Below are 6,864 nucleotides of genomic sequence, written 5' to 3'. Positions count from 1 at the left end.
AGTGACAGTCATGAAGTGCTGCAGTAATTCAGAGTATAAAGTAATGTAGTGACAGTCATGAAGTGCTGCAGTAATTCAGAGTATAAAGTAATGTAGTGACAGTCATGAAGTGCTGCAGTAATTCAGAGTATAAAGTAATGTGCTGACAGTGATGAAGTGCTGCAGTAATTCAGAGTATAAAGTAATGTGCTGACAGTGATGAAGTGCTGCAGTAATTCAGAGTATAAAGTAATGTGCTGACAGTGATGAAGTGCTGCAGTAATTCAGAGTATAAAGTAATGTGCTGACAGTGATGATTTGCTGCAGTAATTCAGAGTATAAAGTAATGTAGTGACAGTGATGAAGTGCTGCAGTATTTCAGAGTATAAAGTAATGTAGTGACAGTCATGAAGTGCTGCAGTAATTCAGAGTATAAAGTAATGTAGTGACAGTCATGAAGTGCTGCAGTAATTCAGAGTATAAAGTAATGTAGTGACAGTCATGAAGTGCTGCAGTAATTCAGAGTAAAAAGGAATGTGCTGACTGTGATGAAGTGCTGCAGTAATTCAGAGTATAAAGTAATGTAGTGACAGTCATGAAGTGCTGCAGTAATTCAGAGTATAAAGTAATGTGCTGACAGTGATGAAGTGCTGCACTAATTCAGAGTATAAAGTAATGTGCTGACAGTCATGAAGTGCTGCAGTAATTCAGAGTATAAAGTAATGTGCTGACAGTGATGAAGTGCTGCAGTAATTCAGAGTAAAAAGGAATGTGCTGACTGTGATGAAGTGCTGCAGTAATTCAGAGTATAAAGTAATGTGCTGACAGTGATGAAGTGCTGCAGTAATTCAGAGTATAAATTAATGTAGTGACAGTCATGAAGTGCTGCAGTAATTCAGAGTATAAAGTAATGTGCTGACAGTCATGAAGTGCTGCAGTAATTCAGAGTATAAAGTAATGTAGTGACAGTCATGAAGTGCTGCAGTAATTCAGAGTATAAAGTAATGTAGTGACAGTCATGAAGTGCTGCAGTAATTCAGAGTATAAAGTAATGTGTTGACAGTCATGAAGTGCTGCAGTAATTCAGAGTATAAAGTAATGTAGTGACAGTCATGAAGTGCTGCAGTAATTCAGAGTATAAAGTAATGTAGTGACAGTCATGAAGTGCTGCAGTAATTCAGAGTATAAAGTAATGTAGTGACAGTCATGAAGTGCTGCAGTAATTCAGAGTATAAAGTAATGTAGTGACAGTCATGAAGTGCTGCAGTAATTCAGAGTATAAAGTAATGTAGTGACAGTCATGAAGTGCTGCAGTAATTCAGAGCATAAAGTAATGTAGTGACAGTCATGAAGTGCTGCAGTAATTCAGAGCATAAAGTAATGTGCTGACAGTCATGAAGTGCTGCAGTAATTCAGAGTATAAAGTAATGTGACAGTCATGAAGTGCTGCAGTAATTCAGAGTATAAAGTAATGTGCTGACAGTCATGAAGTGCTGCAGTAATTCAGAGTATAAAGTAATGTAGTGACAGTCATGAAGTGCTGCACTAATTCAGAGTAAAAAGGAATGTGCTGACTGTGATGAAGTGCTGCAGTAATTCAGAGTATAAAGTAATGTGCTGACAGTGATGAAGTGCTGCAGTAATTCAGAGTATAAATTAATGTAGTGACAGTCATGAAGTGCTGCAGTAATTCAGAGTATAAAGTAATGTGCTGACAGTCATGAAGTGCTGCAGTAATTCAGAGTATAAAGTAATGTAGTGACAGTCATGAAGTGCTGCAGTAATTCAGAGTATAAAGTAATGTAGTGACAGTCATGAAGTGCTGCAGTAATTCAGAGTATAAAGTAATGTAGTGACAGTCATGAAGTGCTGCAGTAATTCAGAGTATAAAGTAATGTAGTGACAGTCATGAAGTGCTGCAGTAATTCAGAGTATAAAGTAATGTAGTGACAGTCATGAAGTGCTGCAGTAATTCAGAGTATAAAGTAATGTGCTGACAGTCATGAAGTGCTGCAGTAATTCAGGGTATAAAGTAATGTAGTGACAGTCATGAAGTGCTGCAGTAATTCAGAGTATAAAGTAATGTAGTGACAGTCATGAAGTGCTGCAGTAATTCAGAGTATAAAGTAATGTAGTGACAGTCATGAAGTGCTGCAGTAATTCAGAGTATAAAGTAATGTAGTGACAGTCATGAAGTGCTGCAGTAATTCAGAGTATAAAGTAATGTAGTGACAGTCATGAAGTGCTGCAGTAATTCAGAGCATAAAGTAATGTAGTGACAGTCATGAAGTGCTGCAGTAATTCAGAGCATAAAGTAATGTGCTGACAGTCATGAAGTGCTGCAGTAATTCAGAGTATAAAGTAATGTGACAGTCATGAAGTGCTGCAGTAATTCAGAGTATAAAGTAATGTGCTGACAGTCATGAAGTGCTGCAGTAATTCAGAGTATAAAGTAATGTAGTGACAGTCATGAAGTGCTGCACTAATTCAGAGTATAAAGTAATGTGCTGACAGTCATGAAGTGCTGCAGTAATTCAGAGTATAAAGTAATGTGCTGACAGTCATGAAGTGCTGCAGTAATTCAGAGTATAAAGTAATGTGCTGACAGTCATGAAGTGCTGCAGTAATTCAGAGTATAAAGTAATGTGCTGACAGTCATGAAGTGCTGCAGTAATTCGGGTGCACTGATAAAGTTTTTCTTCTCCGATGTCGATAGTCGATGGTTCTCTGTCCATATCGGCCGATACCGATAATAATAGACAGTGCATGTAAGCTATTGTAAACTACTAGAACAAGACCCAGGGCCAAATTGAAACTGTTTTACAATTATGAATGTTAAAATGAACAGGTATTGTTTACGTGTTGCATTTACTTCAGAAAATGAATACAAAGAGATGCTTGTGATAAATGCAGCTTTTTTTTTCATGGCCGTGGCACTTTTTCATGGAATTGTCCTCATAATGTTTTTACTGATTAAAAACAAGGCTAATTGTTTAGAATGTTACTGCAATTACTGATCTGAGGACACCTGTGTGTACAGCAATAACTTGCATAGTATTGATTTGAGGCACCTCTGTGTGCAGAGCAATAACTTGCATAGTATTGATTTGAGGACACCTCTGTGTGCAGAGCAATAACTTGCATAGTATTGATTTGAGGACACCTCTGTGTGCAGAGCAATAACTTGCATAGTATTGATTTGAGGACACCTCTGTGTGCAGAGCAATAACTTGCATAGTATTGATTTGAGGACACCTCTGTGTGCAGAGCAATAACTTGCATAGTATTGATTTGAGGACACCTCTGTGTGCAGAGCAATAACTTGCATAGTATTGATTTGAGGACACCTCTGTGTGCAGAGCAATAACTTGCATAGTATTGATTTGAGGACACCTCTGTGTGCAGAGCAATAACTTGCATAGTATTGATTTGAGGACACCTCTGTGTGCAGAGCAGTAACTTGCATAGTATTGATTTGAGGCACCTCTGTGTGCAAAGCAATAACTTGCATAGTATTGATTTGAGGCACCTCTGTGTGCAGAGCAATAACTTGCATAGTATTGATTTGAGGCACCTCTGTGTGCAGAGCAATAACTTGCACAGTACTGATTTGAGGACACCTCTGTGTGCAGAGCAATAACTTGCATAGTATTGATTTGAGGCAGCTCTGTGTGCAGAGCAATAACTTGCATAGTATTGATTTGAGGCACCTCTGTGTGCAGAGCAATAACTTGCATAGTATTGATTTGAGGCAGCTCTGTGTGCAGAGCAATAACTTGCATAGTATTGATTTGAGGCACCTCTGTGTGCAGAGCAATAACTTGCATAGTATTGATTTGAGGCACCTCTGTGTGCAGAGCAATAACTTGCACAGTACTGTTCACTTAAGAAACAGTCGGAAATGAGTCATGGAAAAGAGATCTACTGAAATTAATTTAAAAGCAAGTGATCAGCCCTTTTTGATCTGTGATAATAACAGAGATTAATTGTACTGTAACGCGCATTCTTGTGCTAAACTCTTAGCCTTTCAGATACGTTTCTTTCTGTAATATTAAGCAACAATGTCACAATAATAAACAAAGCATTGCACACAATTACAATCCTGCCCAGTAACACAGTGACTGCTCTGACACACTCAGTTACAATGAGACAATACAAGGAACACAGTGACTGCTCCGATACACTCAGTTACAATGAGACAATACAAGGAACACACTGACTGCTCCGACACACTCAGTTACAATGAGACAATACAAGGAACACACTGACCGCTCCGACACACTCAGTTACAATGAGACAACACAAGGAACACACTGACTGCTCCGACACACTCAGTTACAATGAGACAATACAAGGAACACACTGACTGCTCCGACACACTCAGTTACAATGAGACAATACAAGGAACACACTGACTGCTCCGACACACTCAGTTACAATGAGACAATACAAGGAACACACTGACTGCTCCGACACACTCAGTTACAATGAGACAATACAAGGAACACACTGACTGCTCCGACACACTCAGTTACAATGAGACAATACAAGGAACACACTGACTGCTCCGACACACTCAGTTACAATGAGACAATACAAGGAACACATTGACTGCTCCGACACACTCAGTTACAATGAGACAATACAAGGAACACACTGACTGCTCCGACACACTCAGTTACAATGAGACAATACAAGGAACACAGTGACTGCTCTGACACACTCAGTTACAATGAGACAATACAAGGAACACACTGCCTGCTCTGACACACTCAGTTACAATGAGACAATATAAGCCGAGCATGAAGCTGATTGAAGTGTAATGAATAGAGAGAGAGACACTTACTTCAGGTCTTGTCAGTGGGATGTGCAGCACGGCTCTAGTGCTCCAGTCACTCGCTCTGACCGTCTCCTCAGTGAAGGTGTCCTTTCTTCTCTTCAGATCTGAAAATGTGTTTGTTTAGTTCAAGGAGAACAAAGTTTTTTTTTTTACATGTATTATTTGCTTTGGTTCACTTTCACAGATGTATACTGTACTATGAGATTACAAGAATACAGATTAAGATACTGTGAAAGGAGTCGTTCAAGAGGAGGGGGCAATTTCACCCCCCAGGTGATCAAGGAAGTGCAGCACTATCTGAAAGCAAGGCTTGTAAACCCATATTGTAACCTCGTGTAGTACCAGATATCCTGCATCAAAATAAAAACGAGTTTCTTTCAGGTAGCAATATTAAAAACCCTGTGTGACGCTCCACAGCACGAGTTTGGAACTGAGGTCTACCTCAGTGTTTTAAATGATACCAGCAGAATAAAACTAGCAAAGGCAACAAAGATACACTTCATTAAGAGAATGTTTAAACATGATTTCAAACACATTAAGAAGGACAGAAAGCCGGTTTCCATGTGTGTTCATGCAAGTGTGAAAATGGCAGTCACTGTATGAACGTTTTGGAATGCGCTGCTTTTACAATCATTACGGCACACGTGCACGCACTCCACTCAGTGAAATAATAATTGTTTGATACTGAAAATATATTTGATCTCGTTTATATATAATAAAAAAAACTTCCCCGATTGCTAGCTTCTAAGTTCCACGCGGTCTCACGAATAGAAAAAAACAAAACAAAACATGCACGACAAAAATAGCCAGACCGCCAAAGACAATATTTACTCGCTAGATGTTTTCAACACGAGCTCAATCTGTCTGCAAACCCGCCACTCGAGCAGCACTGAGCCCGCGGCACGGAGACTGCAACTGAGGAGATATGAATAAAAACAAACACGCCGCTTCACAAATACAACACACACACACACACAAAAACAACGCGCTCCTACCACACTACAACCCGGACCTTTCAAAATAATACAATATAACAGCGCTCTGTAGTTTATAAACACATTGTAGAGCTCCATGCAGACTCTCTCACCTCCTCTCTGCTCTCCCTCAGTGTCTGAACGGATAAAACAACGCGCTCCTACCACACTACAACCCGGACCTTTCAAAATAATACAATATAACAGCGCTCTGTAGTTTATAAACACATTGTAGAGCTCCATGCAGACTCTCTCACCTCCTCTCTGCTCTCCCTCAGTGTCTGAACGGATAAAACAACGCGCTCCTACCACACTACAACCCGGACCTTTCAAAATAATACAATATAACAGCGCTCTGTAGTTTATAAACACATTGTAGAGCTCCATGCAGACTCTCTCACCTCCTCTCTGCTCTCCCTCAGTGTCTGAACGGATAAAACAACGCGCTCCTACCACACTACAACCCGGACCTTTCAAAATAATACAATATAACAGCGCTCTGTAGTTTATAAACACACTGTAGAGCTCCATGCAGACTCTCTCACCTCCTCTCTGCTCTCCCTCAGTGTCTGAACGGATAAAACAACGCGCTCCTACCACACTACAACCCGGACCTTTCAAAATAATACAATATAACAGCGCTCTGTAGTTTATAAACACATTGTAGAGCTCCATGCAGACTCTCTCACCTCCTCTCTGCTCTCCCTCAGTGTCTGAACGGATAAAACAACGCGCTCCTACCACACTACAACCCGGACCTTTCAAAATAATACAATATAACAGCGCTCTGTAGTTTATAAACACATTGTAGAGCTCCATGCAGACTCTCTCACCTCCTCTCTGCTCTCCCTCAGTGTCTGAACGGATAAAACAACGCGCTCCTACCACACTACAACCCGGACCTTTCAAAATAATACAATATAACAGCGCTCTGTAGTTTATAAACACATTGTAGAGCTCCATGCAGACTCTCTCACCTCCTCTCTGCTCTCCCTCAGTGTCTGAACGGATAAAACAACGCGCTCCTACCACACTACAACCCGGACCTTTCAAAATAATACAATATAACAG

General features: G+C 40.2%; 2 protein-coding genes across 3 annotated transcripts in view; both read right to left on the bottom strand.

Annotated features, from left to right (window-relative positions):
* The window catches only part of LOC117404690 (zinc finger protein 501-like), a 351,570-nt gene extending 346,685 nt beyond the window's left edge, over nt 1-4,885 (bottom strand). Inside the window, exon 1 of the mRNA XM_059015793.1 lies at nt 4,826-4,885. The gene's annotated coding sequence lies outside the window, so the exon portion shown is untranslated. The remainder of the gene's footprint in view (nt 1-4,825) is intronic.
* LOC117969703 (gastrula zinc finger protein XlCGF57.1-like) overlaps nt 1-4,922 on the bottom strand; it is a 15,211-nt gene extending 10,289 nt beyond the window's left edge. For both annotated transcript variants that reach the window (XM_059015786.1, XM_059015785.1), the window contains exon 1: nt 4,826-4,922. The gene's annotated coding sequence lies outside the window, so the exon portion shown is untranslated. The remainder of the gene's footprint in view (nt 1-4,825) is intronic.
* Nucleotides 4,923-6,864: the final 1,942 nt, after the last annotated feature.

This window comes from Acipenser ruthenus, chromosome 51, assembly GCF_902713425.1.
Source record: "Acipenser ruthenus chromosome 51, fAciRut3.2 maternal haplotype, whole genome shotgun sequence".
Lineage (NCBI taxonomy): Eukaryota > Metazoa > Chordata > Actinopteri > Acipenseriformes > Acipenseridae > Acipenser > Acipenser ruthenus.
The sequence above is the reverse complement of the archived record's forward strand: the minus strand, read 5'-3'. Positions and strand labels throughout refer to the sequence as shown.